Source organism: Elephantulus edwardii, unplaced genomic scaffold (assembly GCF_000299155.1).
Source record: "Elephantulus edwardii isolate Elephantulus edwardi_28Jun2011 unplaced genomic scaffold, EleEdw1.0 scaffold00103, whole genome shotgun sequence".
NCBI lineage: Eukaryota > Metazoa > Chordata > Mammalia > Macroscelidea > Macroscelididae > Elephantulus > Elephantulus edwardii.
Window position 1 is genome coordinate 3,952,080 of NW_006399853.1, and position 16,251 is coordinate 3,968,330.

At 43.2% G+C, this 16,251-nt stretch overlaps 1 pseudogene; it reads left to right on the forward strand.

Moving 5' to 3' along the window:
- Positions 1-15,207: 15,207 nt before the first annotated feature.
- LOC102874737 lies at positions 15,208-15,576 on the forward strand (annotated as a pseudogene).
- The last annotated feature ends 675 nt before the right edge of the window (positions 15,577-16,251 follow it).

Sequence of the window (16,251 nt, forward strand, 5' to 3'; positions counted from 1 at the left end):
CTACTTGGGTGCCATTTATGGTCTCTTTAGGGTATATTCCCAGTAGTGGAAATCCTGGGTCAAATGGTATCTCTATTTGCAACTTTTTGAGAAAGCGCCACATCGCTTTCCACAGTGGTTGCACCATTTTACACTCCCACCAACAGTGAATAAGGGTTCGAGTCTCTCCACAACCTCGCCAGCATTTATTGCTTGCTGTTCTGTTAAATTTTGCTGGTCTTACTGAGGTGAGATGATATCTCATAGTTGTCTTGAAGGAATAGTGTTTTGCTGTTGAGACATTTTAAGGGCACAGAGGCATGGACAGCAGTTTGCAATTGAAACATTTAAAGGGTACAGGGACTGCAAAACGGAATAGACAATAGCAGTTACTGTTTGCAGAAGCAGTTGAAGGCATAACTCTAAGGATTGGGGCAAAGAAGAGAAAAAGGAAAAAAAAGTTTAGCTACATAAAATGGAGTCTGTTTAGCTTCTCAGTATTTATAATTTCCTTCACCTATTATGTTGCTGTTGGGTATAATTGAGTCCGTTCTGATTCTCAGTGACACCGTGTGATAGAGTTGAACTGTGCATATTGTTGAGTACCATTGAGTTGGAACTGACTCCTAGCTGAGTGTTTTGAGAGGCAGTAAATGACGTGGGAGGAGATTTCCCATCTTTTTCCCACGGAGCAACTGGTGGATTTGAACCACATACCTTTGTATTGTCAGCCCAACTCCTTACCACTACCAAAATAGGGTAATTTTTTCCCCCTATAAAGTCACTGAGTGGTTTTGAACCAGAATTTTGAATCTTTCAGTCTGGTTTGATGCCGTTGCTGAGAATTTATATTTTAATCTTGCGCCCACTGAATCAAAATCTGTATCTTTTTTTCAAGACCCATAGATCCCCAGGTGCTTCTTAGAAGATCTCTTGGATTGTTACAGTTCTATAAGATACTATAAATTCTTATCCCGTAGCACTCACTTTGAGTTGGTTCTGACAGCGACCGTCCATCCTGTTTCTGGGAGATTGTCCATCTTTCTCCTTTGGAGCCATTGAGAGATTCAAACTTCCTGAGACTTTTGGTTAGAAGCTTAACATCTCACATACACCACAGATTTGGATTCAATATATCTGGAGATCATGAGGATAGGACAGGATAGAACAGGGTTCGAATCTGTTCATAGAGTTGATATGAGTCATAGTCAACCTGATGACATCTAACATCAACAGTCTATCTTCAGTGGAAATTCTCAGGCAAGGATCAACTTGTTTGAATCACTAATTTTTTTAACACATAGGTGCTTAACCGCTGCACCACCGAAGCTTCTATGTGCAGACACACTCATATAAGACTTCATCCTTCCAGCCTGTTTTTACAGTTTGGAAGAATATTGAGAGAACTGAGTTTCTCCTTCTACCTTTATTCTCAAAGTCAACTGAGGTAGGTACCTCTTCAGCCTTCTCTTGGTCTCTGGTCCTTTGAGGCAGCTCTTGCTATTAATAAGCTGGATATCTGACTCAGCCGTGGGAACTCTATCTAAGTCAGAGACCACGATCAAGCATCCCCACCTTTTGCTTCCCTGCTTTGGAACACCCAAGCCTCCATGTTCAGTGTAGGCAGCGGGAGCAGGTGGGTGGTTCTCTTCTATTCTGAGGTCTGGATGCAGAGATGTGTAGTCACAAACTTCTATGCCATTTATGTGAGCGGACTCCTGTCATGAGATGAGGGATGAGGCGGTTTGCTTTTTTGTCACCTTGACTGTCTCTGTATCAGGGGACATGTGAGATAATAGTCAAGCCTTGGAGCAGCCCAGCTGTGTTGACTCCCTATTTTCAGGTTCTCATTTGAGATTAGCAAACATCAGGCTGGGAGTCCATGTGTTGGATATGATTGGCTGTTTTATTATGCATGCCACCAAGACAGAAGCATAATCAGAAAAGCAATGACTTTGCTTTCAAAATACTTGTTTGCAACATGGAGAGATGGCCTCCAAGGACCTTGATGGAGCATGCATCTAATGTTGCAAAGGGTTAACTCTCCTGTTGAGGGGGCAGACCCCCAAGGAGCCTGTCATCTCACATGGTGAGATGTCTGTCCCTTGACATAAAGGACCAGATGAGTCATTTGTAAGGATGGGAAGTGACTGCCTCTCTTATCTTAACTAGCCATTCTTTTCTTGACCTGACTGGTCTTCCTACCTGGGCCATCTCGAAACAATCTCTTTTGCCTTCCGAATAGAAACAGTCTTTTCTATTTGGAAGATAAGGTAGATGTCATGCAAATGTCTGGAGTTAAGTGGGTGAGCACCCCCAGCAATGTTTGTTGAAACATTTAAAATGATATTCTGTCAATTTCTGAAGGCTACAGTCTGATCTTCTCCACTAAGAACTTCATGCTAAATCCTATATTTACCCCTTCTCGGAGAGCATAATTGAATACAAGCAATCAAAAGATGGGCAGTACCCTCTCTTGTGGGATTTACAGCCTCAGAAAAACACAAGAGAGGGTCAGCTATAAGTCCATTCTGATTCAAAGGGCAATGAGTGTTTTGAGGGATAATCTCTAACTTTAAAAAAAGATGACTCCTAAATTACATATGAATATATATAATTCTGTTATATATTTCTGTTAATAGAAATCATACTTCAGGTTATTATATAATCCCTACTTGAGAAATACACTTCCAAAGGAGTTAATATACCAGAATTTATACTTTAGATACACAGTAATTAATTAATACAAGAAACAAGCTGCTTTTCTCAAATACAACCACCATTAGGATTGTTGTTGTTGTTGTTATGTGCCGTTGAGTGGCCTGTGACTCATAGTGACCCTACGTACAACAGCCCTAAACTCTGCTCTGCCCTGTGCCAATCTCACTGTCTCTGACACACCCATCCCGATTACCCCAGTCACTGAATCAATCTACCTCATAGAGGGTCTTCCTCTCTTGCACTGTCCTTCTATCCTCCCAAGTATGACGTCCTTCTCCAAGGACTGGTCCCTCCTTGCAACATGTCCAGTGTATGTCAGATGAAACTTCAGAATCTTTGCCTCCAGGAAGCAGCCTGGCTTAACCCTCTCCAGGATGAACCTGTTCGTTTTCTTAGCAGTCTATGGTATATTCAACACTCTTCTGCAGCACCACAGCTCAAAGGCATTAATGCTTCTATTCTCCCTAGTCATTGTCCAACTCTCTGACGTGTAACAAGTGATTGCAAAGACCATTTACAATCTTTCTTTCCAAATAAATATGTGATGAAAATTACAAAAAGACTTTTACACAATATATGTGAAACTGACTTTTTCATTTAATTGTTATTGTTGTTAAATGCTGCTGAGTCAAGTACTATTCCCAGTGACCGTCTGAACAGATCTGAACCTCATCCTGTCCTGTGCCATTGTCATCTCTGATACGCTTGAGCCCATTGCTGCAGTCACTGTATCAACCCATCTTATTGAGGGTCTTCCTCTCTTTTGCTGACCCTCCACCTTTCCAAGCATTAGATCTCTTTCCAAGGAGGAGCATCTCCTAGCAGCATACCTAAAGTATGAGAGGTGAGACTTCCCCATCCTCCTTTCCAGTGACTACTCTCGCCGCACCTTCTCCAAGACATACCTGTCTGTTCTTTTGGCAGTTCATGGGCTATTCAGTACTTTTCTCCAACACTACAATTCAGAGGCATTCATTCTTTCATCCATGTTCATTGTCCAAATCTCAGATGCATAACCAGTGATTGAAAGGCTATTTTCCTTAATCAGGTGCACTTTAATCTTCATTTTCACTTAAAAAGTTATATCAAATTTTTAATGCCACTAAATGCTGTGTTGTTGCTATGTACTGTCAAGTTAGTAGTGGATGCAACGCGTTACCACTAAGCCATCAAAGCATCATTTAAGTAATTTCATACTTTCACATGGTGTCTATTTCACTGTTGTTGTGGTGTGATGTCAAGTTGGAACCAACTCATAGCTGATCCTCCAGCAGATTTTCAGAGGCAGTAAAATCACACTGGAGGAGATTGTCCTTCTCCTGCAGAACCAGCTGGTGGACGTGGACCATGTGCCTTTGGGATTGCAGCGCTGCATCTTAGCACTTGGCCTCCAGAGTGCCTTTATTTCATTGTTGTTGTTTGTTGTTTGGTGCCGTCAAGTCGTAGACGACTCATAGCGACCCTATGAACGAATGGCCTGAACTGATTCCGGAGGCAAGTCATTTCGGAAGTGGATGCCACTCCTGTTTCCAGGCTTGTTTTAGTAGGGAAGATCCAGCCAACGCTGTCCACCATGGGTGCCCATTACCACGATTGGCACATCCCTGTCACAGTCTTCAGCATCACAGCAACCATGAGTTACCTCTTCGACTTGGTAGCATTAGCTCCTCCAAAATTCAAGCTTACGACTGTTGAGTCAGAAGCAACGCAAAGCCGACCTTCCAATGAGCTACAGAAGCTGTAAATCATACAGGAAGAGATTGCCTGTCTTCTCCCCATGAGCTGAAGATGGATTCGAACCATGAGAAAGACGGCATAGGCTTTGAGTTAACAATTCAATACCATATGGACTCCATCACCAACGCTCTCTATTTGTTAAGCATTTTAGTGTTTCCAGATTTTCCTAAATGATACTATACCTCAAAAATGTAAGCTGTGTATGTAATACTTCTAATTTTGGAATGTCTTTACTGGGGTTCTTCTTTTTCTCACCTAGAGACCCCATTCATCATACACTTGTCAGGTGATACAACACGAGAAAATTTATTTAGTAGTGGTTTGAATAAAATTTTGTTAGGAAAGCACTAAGAGAATGAAGAAGCATTATTAATTTCTTTTTAAAACAAATATAGTTAGGGCTTCAATTTGCTTTTCTATAATTACATCCTCGCTAGTTGACGTTATTTACCAGGATTCCATAGAGCTGTGAGAAAGAAAATGAAAAGGCCTGGATATTAGATTTAACCATACAATTAAAATCATAGTGTTTGCTTACATGCTTACCATTCCAAAACGTAAGAGGGTAATTGAAAGAAAATTGCTTTCCTAATTTGTAATTGAATCTGGGATAAAATTAATTGTTATTGTTTTTAGGTGTCCTTGCGTCAGTTCCAACACACAGAGACCCTACGTATAACAGAATGGAACCTGACCAAGGTCACATCGCCCTCCGAATCACTGTTCTGCCTGAGTCCATTGTGACCCATCCATCTCCTTGAGGTTCTTCCTTGGTCTCACTGACCTTCTACCATCCTTAGTCATTGTCCAGATCTCAAACGCATAACAAGTGGTTGGAGAGGCCATGACCTGAGTCAGATGCACTTCAATCTTCATTTTCATTTAATAAGTTATGTAAATTTTCTAATGACATTAAATACTGTGTTATTGTTGTGTAGTGAGCTCTCTGGTGGCTTGTTGTTGTTGCTGTTAAGTACTGTTGTGTTGTAGATGACTCATAGTGACCCTATGAACGAAAGACCTGAATACTTGTATGACTTTGGTCGTTTCTCCAAGTTCATGGAGTTTCCAGAGGCAAGCCATTTCGGAAGTGGATGCCACTCCTGCTTCTAAGCTTGTTTTAATTGGGAAGCTCTCTGGTGGCTTAGTAGTAGTGACTTGTGCTGCCAAACCAAAGGTGCACTGTTCAAATCCACCAGTTACTTTCAAGGAGGGAGATGGACGATCCTTCCTGTGTAGTTAGCCTCTGAAAATTCACTGGAGAGTCCACTATGAGTTAGTTCCAACTCGATGGCACAACACAACAATGGCAACAATGACTTTAATAAGCTTGATGTCTTTTTCTAGGGGCTGGCCCTCCCTCATAACAGGCCCAAAATATGTGCTACAAAGTCTCACATCTTCCTCTTAAGGAATATTCTGGCTGTTTCTAAGACATTTTTGTGAGGAGAAAGGAGGGGATGAACTCAGGGGGCAGGGAAACCCCGCTCTCAGTCGGCCACCCGATCTGTTCTGCCTCCCACTGCTGCCATTGGTTCAGTTTCTCTAGGGCAAGTGACTAAGACCCCAAATGAATTCTGCCCTCACCACGGAGCACTGTCATCCCACATCATTGCCAGGCTTTTAACTAGACTGCAGCCTCAGTGTAGACTGAACGTAAGGGTGTACAAAGATGGGCTGAGGAGGAGATGTACACACTGAAAGATATGCAGCACCCTACAGGATTTCTCACAGCAATTCTATGGAATTTCCTCATAGATTATAACTCTTCACAGGAGCATCGGCTTTTCCTCGTCCAGTGGCTGGTGGGTTCAAACCTTTCAGTTAGTGTCTCAGTGCTTAACTCACTGCGCCACTAGAGCTCCTCAAATATGTAAGATCTTGTTTACGTAATTAATTAATTCATTAAACAAACTTGCTCAACCAAGAAGAACAGACATGCCGAGAGCATTCTGCATTTGCTGGCATCTGGGTGTACCTGAAACTCTAGATTTAAATGCTGGGTTGAGCAGCTGGAAGTGACTCTAGTTGTATTTTCAATTAGTTGAATGGCACCTGGACTCAGAGGTGGCCCAACTGAGATGATGTGGAGATGCCAGAAATTCCCTGGCATGACTGCCCCTCCAGTTTTAATGCTCACATTTTAATGCACTTGGTGCTTCTGAAACTCTAATAAGCATATGGATAGTGTGAGAGTCCTGTTAAAATTCTGGTTGGGTAGGACGGGGGTGGGGTCCAAGATTCTGCATTACTCACAAGCTCCCAGCAATGCCAATGCTCTTGGTCTTCAGAGACTTTGATTAGTAAGGATTCAGAAATAGGATCCCACTCCTTGGGCCTGAAGTACTGTTGAAGGTATGGATTCACTAGCTAACGAGGAAGAACAGAGGATCCATGTTTTTGAGGACGGTGACAGTAAGAGCAGGTGTGGCGTGTTTCCAGCGATGGTAGTGGCAGCCACAGTGCCCTGTACACAGTGCTGGTATTCCCATCGACGCTGCGATGGTCCCACCCAGCCAGGGCCTCTTCCTGGACTCGCTGCTTCTGTTCTTAGTTATTGTCAAATGAGTGCTCTGTTACGATGGTCCATTACCATGGAACGAAGTCCGTTTGTTCCTGACTGTCATCGTGACTTTTGTCCATTGTTGTGGCCTCTCTGTATTTTGAAGGCTTTCCCGCCTGTTATCATTGTGGTGGTGTGCCGCTGGGTCAATTCCAACTCACAGCGACCCCACAGACAGCAACATTTCCTCATGGCGATTCCAAAGCTGTAAATCTTTTTGTTGTATTTATTTTAAAACAAAAATCCACTTCTCGATCAATCAAGGGGATCTAATAAAGGTGGCATAGTCTGTAGGGAATTGTATTACCAATCCAAAGGTGGCACCCCCTGACTGTTCAAACCCTCCAGCGGTTCTGCCAGAGAGAAATGGGCAATCTGAAAACCTGCTCGACAGTCAATAATGAATCAGCTCCAATTTGGTGACAGTGAACTTGAGGCTTTTTTTGTTTTTTGTGGGAAAAAAAACCCACAAAAAAACCCCCACACAGGTTAACTTGGAATATTTGGCTTGAATTAATCTGTTAAATATCTTTGTAATTTCTTTTTTAAGACACAATTTTAAAAATATCAAGGGAGTTTTTTTTTATTTTATTAATTTTAATGAAAGTTTACAGAAACTTAGGGTTTGCAGTCATTGATTGTTGCACTTTTCTTCAAGGGAGTTTTTTAATCTCGCTTCAGTGTCAGATTATGGTGCTCTGGTCCCTTCATCAGAGAAGCTGTAACCTTTACAGGAACAGATGGCCGAGCCTTTTCTCCTGTGGGAAAAGGGCCTTGGTTTCTAGCTCTGTACCAGACAAGATTCTGTTGTGACCCACAGGATTTTCAATGGCTAATTTTGGGAAATAGGTCACCAGACCTTTCTTCCTACCTGCATCAGTGCAGAAGCTCCTCTGAAGCTTGTCTACCGACGATAGCCAGGTTGAAATCTCAATTATCAGGGATAAATCTAGCATCATGACGACATGCAAGCCACCACACCACTACACACTGACAGGCAGCAGTTCGTGCCATCAGGTCCATGGAATAATTTTGGATGTTGTTACTGGCTGGTTTTCTAGTACTCCAAGATTGTTGTTGTTTTGTTGTGTACCTTCAAGTCAGAACCGACTTAAAGCGGACCCTCCAGTAGGTTTTCAGAGGCAGTAAATCACATGAAAGGAGATTGCCTATCTTTCTCGAATGGAGCAACTGGTGGATTCGAACCATGTTCCTCTGGGTTGGCAGTGCAACTCCTTATTACTAAGCTACCGGTGCTCCAGGTTAGTCAATCTTTTAATAAATCCGTTGTCTGTAAAAATTGACCAGAGTCAATCTCTGAGGTTTTCATAGGTTTCTCTGTTAGGTCAGAGGGGGTTGTGAATTCTTTCCAGTATTAATGAAAAAAAGTAATTTTTCGTTGTTGTTGTTGTTGTTGTTATGTGCCATTGAGTTACCTGTGACTCAAAGCAACCCTACCCACAATAGCACTATCCTGAGCCAGTCTCCAACACACCTACTCCTGTTACCCCACTTAGTGTCAGTCCAACTCATCCAGGGTCTTCCCCTCCTGTGCTGTCCCTCCACCCTTCCAAGCATGGTGTCCTTCTCCAAGGACTGGTCCCTCCTCACAACATACCCAAAGTATGTGAGAGAGAGCTTCAAAATCTTTGCCTCCAAGGAGAAACTTTGATTCATCCCCTCTGTGACAAACCTGTTTGTTCTCCTGGCAGTCCATGGTATGTTCAATACTCTTCTCCAACACCACAACTCAAGGGCATCAATTCTTCTTCTGTCATCCTTATTCATTGTTCAACTCTCTGGTTATCTTAATATCCATCTGATTTTTAAAATGTCTTTATTCTTATTACCTCCAACTGAAATGGTTTTATTTTGGGATTAAGGACCCCTGCTGGCACAGTGCTTAAGCAGGTGAGCTGCTAACCCAAAGGTGGCCAGTTCAAACCCACCCAACCACATTTTGGGAGGGGAAAGCTGGCCATCTGCTCCTATAAAGATTACAGCCTCAATAACCCGATGGGGCAGTTCTACTCTGTCACGCTAAAACGTGATGTACATGAAATCAGATGCGACAGTGAGATACTTCCACCCACGTACTTTGGAATCAACAGCAACATGCTTTGGGATCATTAACAGTTAGATAAAAGATAATTTCTTGTATCGCATTAACAGTTAGATCAAACATAATTTCTTGCATTACATTAGCAGTCAGATCAAACAGTTTTTTGCCCCACAGATTCTTGATCCTCTGAGAGCATTGTTTAAGAAGCTGTGTACTGCAAACGCACTTCACCTTGAGGCAAGTGCTATGCCTTGCTTCATTCCATTAGGGGCCTCGGTTTTCCTCCCTAGAGTTAACACTCTTTGGGCAGCCACAGTCAGCTTACAGCAGATCAGTCCCAGCTTGGTCCCCGGCTTACCTGTCTGATCTAATTGCCCTGCACTCCTCACTGTGTCTCTGACCCTAGTCATTCATGTTGCTCAGAATTATCAGATTCCAGTGTGGAGGTCACTTCTGTTGATGCCCTGAGAGCTGGGCTGATTGATAATGATGTGTGTTCCCACAGCACACCTTCCTGGTACTCATTCCATGCCCATCATTACCCCAGGGTTCCAAGGGGGCGAGGGTTCTGGGTAAAACAGCCATCTGCCTTGGGGAGGAGATGGATGGCAGGCAGGATTGCACATGGGCCGAGGCTCCAAGTCCCCAGAGCATCTATGTCATCCCATCTTACAGAAACACAAATTAAGCAACAAAAGTATTGAGGATTCACCATAACAAGATAAAACTAAACAATCCAATAGAAAAATGGGCACAGGATATGAACAGACACTTCACCAAAGAAGACCTTCAGATGGCCAACAAACACATGAAGAAATCCCTAGCTTTAAGAGAGATGCAAATCAAAACAACTGAGATATCATCTTACCCCAGTCAGAATAGCAAAATTTAACAGAACTGCAAGCAACAAGTGCTGGCAAGGTTTTGGAGAAACTGGAACCCTTATTCACTGTTGGTGGAAGTGTAAAATGATGCAACCACTGTGGAAGATGGTGTGGCACTTTTTCAAAAAGTTTCAAATAGAGATACCATTTGACCCAGCAATTCCACTACTGGGAATATATCCCAAAGAGACCATAACTGACATCCAAGCAGATATATGCACACCCATCTTTATTGCAGCTTTGGAAACAACCTAAGTGCCCATCAACAAACAAATGGATAGAGAAGCTGTGGTATATCCACACAATGGAATACTACGCTGCATTGAAAAACAAGGAACTCATGCAATATTATTCAAAATGGGTGACCCGGGAGGACATTATGCTGAGTGAAGTATTTCAGTCACAAAAGGACAAATATTAAAAAAAAAAAAGGACAAATATTGCATGGTGCCACTGCTGTAAAACAAGATTGACATGGGGGTTGGGGGGAGACTGAGAAAGATGGGAGAAATAATGTATACTGCATTAAAACAGAGGAGGGAGAAAACAGTTTAAAAGGGATATGTGATTAGGTCATGACAGGAGTCCAGAACAAAGGCTGCATAGTGGAGTGGACCTGGGGAGAGGGATTGTAAAACAATGAAAAAATTTTTCTTTTACTTTTCAAAGAGAAGAGTGTACTGGAGATGGGGGAGAGGTGGGCAGGGAGAAAAGTGCAACAATGAATGAATGGAAATCCAAGGTCTCTGTAAATTGTCATTAAAATTAATAATAAAAAAATGAGAGAAAAAAAAGTATTGAGGATTGTAAGGTGGTGATGGAGGGAATTAGACCCTAGCAGGAGGCCCTTCTGCAGAGGACTTTGGGGCTGTGGGACTGTCCCAGACACATGCTCATGAGCCAGTTGTGCTTCGAGCTGTCAAGTCAATTTTCCTCTGATAGAGACCCCATGTTGACAGAGTAGAATTGTCCCATAGGGTTTTACAGGCTTAGGAATCTTCTGGGTTAGTTCAAATTATCAAGCTTTTGGTTAGCATCTGAGCACTGAATGTTTGTGCCTCCCAGGCTCCTTTCTAGCCCCCAGTAGGCAAATTCATCTGTCTTCCCACCAAAGCCGAACAGACAGGCAAACACCCCAATACCTAGAAAGTGGCACAGTGGGAATTGAAACTTGAGGACTGTGTCCCTGTGGTTCCTGCTCTTAACCTTTCTGCCGTCCCTCCCCCACCCTAGAGAGCTCTCCTGGCTCAGTGAGTAAGGAGTTAAGCTGCCAGTCCAAAGGCAGGTGGTTTGAATTCACCAGCCACCAGGTGCCCTGCAGAGAGAAAGATGGACAATCTATGCCTCTATGGTATGGAAATGCCAGAATTTACAGCTCTTCAGAAGAAGAGGGCAGGAAGCCCTTCTCAGGAAGCTAAGGAATCCTTATTTTGATCAACAATCTAGATTTGTCTAAACAAGTTGCCAGATATTTTTGATCAACAATCTAGATTTGTCTAAACAAGTTGCCAGATATTTCGACTCACTGCTTTCAAGCAGGAACTGACCCGCAGTTGACCCTCCAGTCGGTTTCTGAGGCTATAAATCACAGTAGGAGGTTGGCCATCTTCCTTCCATGAAGTGACTTGTGGCTTTGAACTGTTGGAGAGACTTGACTTTGAGTTAACCGCACAACCCCATATGGACTATGACACAACATCACAGAGGTTAGTGAAACCATCCTTCTAAATTTATCAATGGGGTGGGGGGAAAGAATGTAGTTAGAGTAACCAGCTAGCTAGTCAATGGGTTTACTTGCTACCACTATGCAAGTTTACCAACTCAAAATCGATGCACTTTGCTGTTTAAATGAGAAAAAAGTATTCGCCGCAAAGAAAAAGTGTTCCCGGAAGCAAGGTTGATTCAATTACTACTTTTAAAATTTTTTTTAAAATTTTATTAATTTTAATGAACATTTAGAGATTTTGGATTTCCATTCATTGTTGCACTTTTCTCCTTGCCCACCCCTGCCCTCCAGTTCCTTCATTGGTATACAATCCCCCCGGCCCGAGTACACTCCACTATGCACCCTTCATTCTGGACTCTTGCAATAACCATAACACCCTATCCTATCACTTTTAAACTGTTCTCTCCCTCATCCAATTACTACTTTTGTGTCTCAGCCCAGTAAGGCCGTGGTTTGACCTCCAGCAGCAAGAAAATATCAGCGATGAAGCGGATAGAAAAAGAAAGTCACACACCACATAAAGCTTCAATGCAGCCTCTTTGGGAGGGCCAATACCACGCATATTACAATACCATCCTTGGGGCAGGCCTTACATCTACTGCTGGGGGCTCCCCTAGCCTGCGAGGCTGTGCGGGAGCCCCAGGCGGTTTGCTGGTTGTATAGGAGGGTGTAGGGATGGAATTAGGATTTGTCCTGGAGGCTATTACCTCAGCACTGCTAGACTGTTGTTCACAGACGTGATTCCCTTTATTACATTTTCCTCCTACGCTGGTGGGAGGAATCATCTGAAGTGTTGCTTGCCTGGCTCTGGTGACAGGTAAATGGGTGAATGCTCTCGTTTCCACCAGCGAGGGAGGGAGCATCAGAGCTGTTCACCAGCAAACCAGCTGGGTTCCTTGAAGGGTATGCTCACTCTCTAATTGGGAAGATTTGCATAAAATGCGGTTGGATCTGAGCTGCCTTCTTGCCAAGGTAACTTCGATTCTCTGTTTCTGAGCTTTCAAAACAAAACCGAGTGGAGAACTAGAAACTGCCAGACTGACGTAAGAACGCTAAGCTCCTTTCACCATGTTTGAATTAGAAGATTGTGGTAGTTGCTATTAGGTGCCGTGGAGTTGGAACCAACTCATAGCTGACCCTCCAGAAGGTTTTCAGAGGCTGTAAACTAACCAGGAGGAGATTCCTTATCGTTCTCCCACAGAGGGGCTGGTTGAATTGGAACCTGGTGCCTTTGGTTTGGTAGAGCAACTCCTTACCACCAGGCCACCAGAGCTCCTGGACAGGAGATTAAGTAAATGCATATCACTTAGTAATGCAAACCCCATGAATGAAAAGGACCTGGGTCAATGCCTTTGATGAACTCATACTCTCACCTGGCATTTTCACAGTTAGGCTAACAGCTGATTCTGAAGTAGGCTCGTGCCTTGTTTCGCGGGTGGCGTCTGGCTTTTCAGCAGGCCTTGTACGTGCAGAAGAATCTCAGAAAGAACAAGAGCATTCAGCCCAGGAGTCTCTCATTGTTGAAGAAGCACCATGGCAACAGCTGTGTGTGGGCGGCTGGGCCTGTGCCAGCAGCATCCAAGTTCACGCAGTGTATGTTCCGCATGTCACATGGACTATCCTTCCTCGTATATCCTCATGCAACTATATATATTGAGTCACGTGTCCTCACACCATCAGCCTCTAATTGGTTCTGTAAGCGGAGAACAAAGAGTGAAGCAGAATAAATTTATCAGTGAGGGGGCCAGGAGATAGAGTCTGTGCTCAAGTCTTCACTTGATGAATGAGTCCAAGAACAAAGAGCTACTTCTTCGCTTAGAGATCAGCACCACAGACTCGTAATTTGTGTGTAAGTACCCCGAGGTACTGCAGCCAGAATGAGGCAGAACTTTCAAGAGAAATTTCAGCAGGTAGAACACAAATTCAAAGTAATTGTCAATTGAGTCATTTAGCGCTGAAGATAGGAACTCAAAACGACTTAAATGCTCACAATGTAGTTGTTTTAGTATGTCGCAGCAACTGCATTTTAAGGATTCATGAAATCTCCTTACCTGTTTAGATGAAGACAGGAGGTGTTGGAGAATTGAAGGAGTGAGGAAGGGAGTTAGAAGTAATAAAATGAACATTACAGATACAATTTTCTAGGTTAGAAATTCTGCTGTCTGCTTTGCAAAATATGTGCAATTCATTCCTCGTGATAACCCTTTACATTGTTAGAGGAACTACTTTGGTTTCTTTCATTCATTCATTATTCAGCAAATGTTTATTGGGTGATTACTCTATTTTCAGTCTAAGGTTTGCACCTGGAAATAGAATGTTGACCCAAAGAGAGTTGTTGTTGTTGTTATGTGCCGTCGAGTCGTTTGCGACTCATAGCCACCCTATGTACAACAGCTCTAAACCCGGCTCTATCCTGTGCCAATCGCATTGCCTCTGACACACCCATACCGATTACCCCAGTCACTGAATCAATCCACCTTAGAGAGAGGGTCTTCCCCTCCTGCGCTGTCCCTCTACTCTACCCAGCATGATGTCCCTCTCCAAAGACCTGTCTCTCCTTGCAACATGTCCAAAGTATGTCAGACGAAGCCCCAGAATCCTTGCCTCCAAGGAGTAGCCTGGTTTGATTTTAGGGAGCTTCTCTGCTAAGGAGATGTTTTTGTCTCTAGTGAAACAACTAGCATATGTATATAATCACATCAGGGTGAAGTGTAAACATATTCATGGTCTCAGCAGTCAAGAAATCAAGAGATAGGTTGCATCAGGCAAATAAATCTGCTGTCAAGGACCTCTCTAATGTGCTTGGGAATAAGGATGTCAGTTTAGAGACTACGGTGTGCCTGGTCAAAGCCATGGCATTGTCAGTTGCCTCATATGCCCGTAGAAGTTGGACAATGACTAAGGAAGACTGAACAAGAATGCCTTTGAATTATGGTGATATCGTTGAATTACGATGCTGGCAAAGAGTATTGATGATGGGTTGTCAAAGAGTAAATAAATCAGTTCTGGAGGAAACGCAACCAGGTTGCTCCTCGGAGGCAAGGTTGGCGAAACTTGGTCTCACATTCATCATGATGTCAGGAGAGGCCTTGAAAAAAGACAAACATCAGACTAGAAAGGCAGATGGTCGGTGGAAGAGAGGGAGCCCCTCAGTGAGAAAGAGGGACACAGTGACTGCAACAAGGGGCTTGCTCATCGCAGAGACTAAGGCTGCTCAGGACAGGACAGGGTTCCCACCTGTTCTCCATGGGGTCGATAAGAACCACAGTCAACTTGATGGCACCTGACAACAACACATGCATGTGTATACGTACACACACAGGGTGAGGTGTACGTGTGCATGCATCGATGTACATACACAGAGTGCTTGGATGGCACAAAGGAATAACGGAAAGGTGTGTAGTTCAATCCTGCCCAGAGGCACCTTGGAAGAAAGACCTGACAGTTTGATCCTGAAGGTCACAGGCATAAGAAGTCCTGAAGAGCTTTTCCCACAATCCTTTGCCCTCTTCCTTGCCAGCCTGGTCCTGGCGCTATGGCACCGGCAAAGAAGGGTGGTGAGAAGAAGAAAGGCCATTCTGCCATCAACAAAGTGGTGACCAGAGAGGACACCCACCATCATTCACAAGCGCATCCATGGAGTGGGATTTAAGAAGCATGATCCTCGGGCACTAAAGGAGATCTGGAAATTTGCCATGAAGGAGATGGGAGCACCAGATGTTAACAGCTTAACAAAGCTGTCTGGGCCAAATGAATAAGAAATGTCCCATACCGCATCCGTGTACGGTTGTCCAGAAAATGTAATGAGGATAAAGATTCCTCAAACAAGCTGTACTCACTGGTTACCTATGGACCTGTCACCACTTTCAAAAATCTACAGACCGTCAATGTGGATGAACACTAATAGTTAATTGTCAAATAAAGTTATAAATCTGTAAAAAAAAAATTAGTCCTGAAGAGTGCAGCTCTGCTCTGATACGCACGTGCTCACCATAGTTGGAAGTGACTCGGCAGCAACTGGTTCTGTTTTGTTTTTTAATCTGGCAATTTCATCGTTCTGTTGAGCCAAGATGTTAAGAGTAAATAGGAAATGACTAAATGAAGTGAGGCAAAAATATGTTCCAAGTAGATGGAAGAAAGAACAAGTGCAAAGGCTCTGACGAAGAAAGAAGTGTGACAGATAAGAAGATAAAAATTAGTTTTCTTGATTAGGAAACAACAGAGATCAATTCTGGTCAATTTTTGTTTTTAGAAAAGCAATTTCTGGAAAAGTGGCTATGCAGAAATATTGGAGAAACAAGTACATAACAATTCCCCAAAAGATTTTCTTGTGGTAAGGAGTTGTGCTGGCAACCCAAAGGATTGTGGTTCAGATCCATTAGCTGCTCTACAGAAGAAAGATAGGAAATTTCCTCACATATGATTTTTGCCTCTGAAAACCTGCTGGAGGGCCAGCTGTGGGTTGGTTTCAACTTGATGGTATATAACAACAGCAACAGTGCCATGAACCTGTCACTGTGATGGCTTACATGTTGCCATGATGCTGGAAGCTACATCACTGGTAATTCAAATACCAACA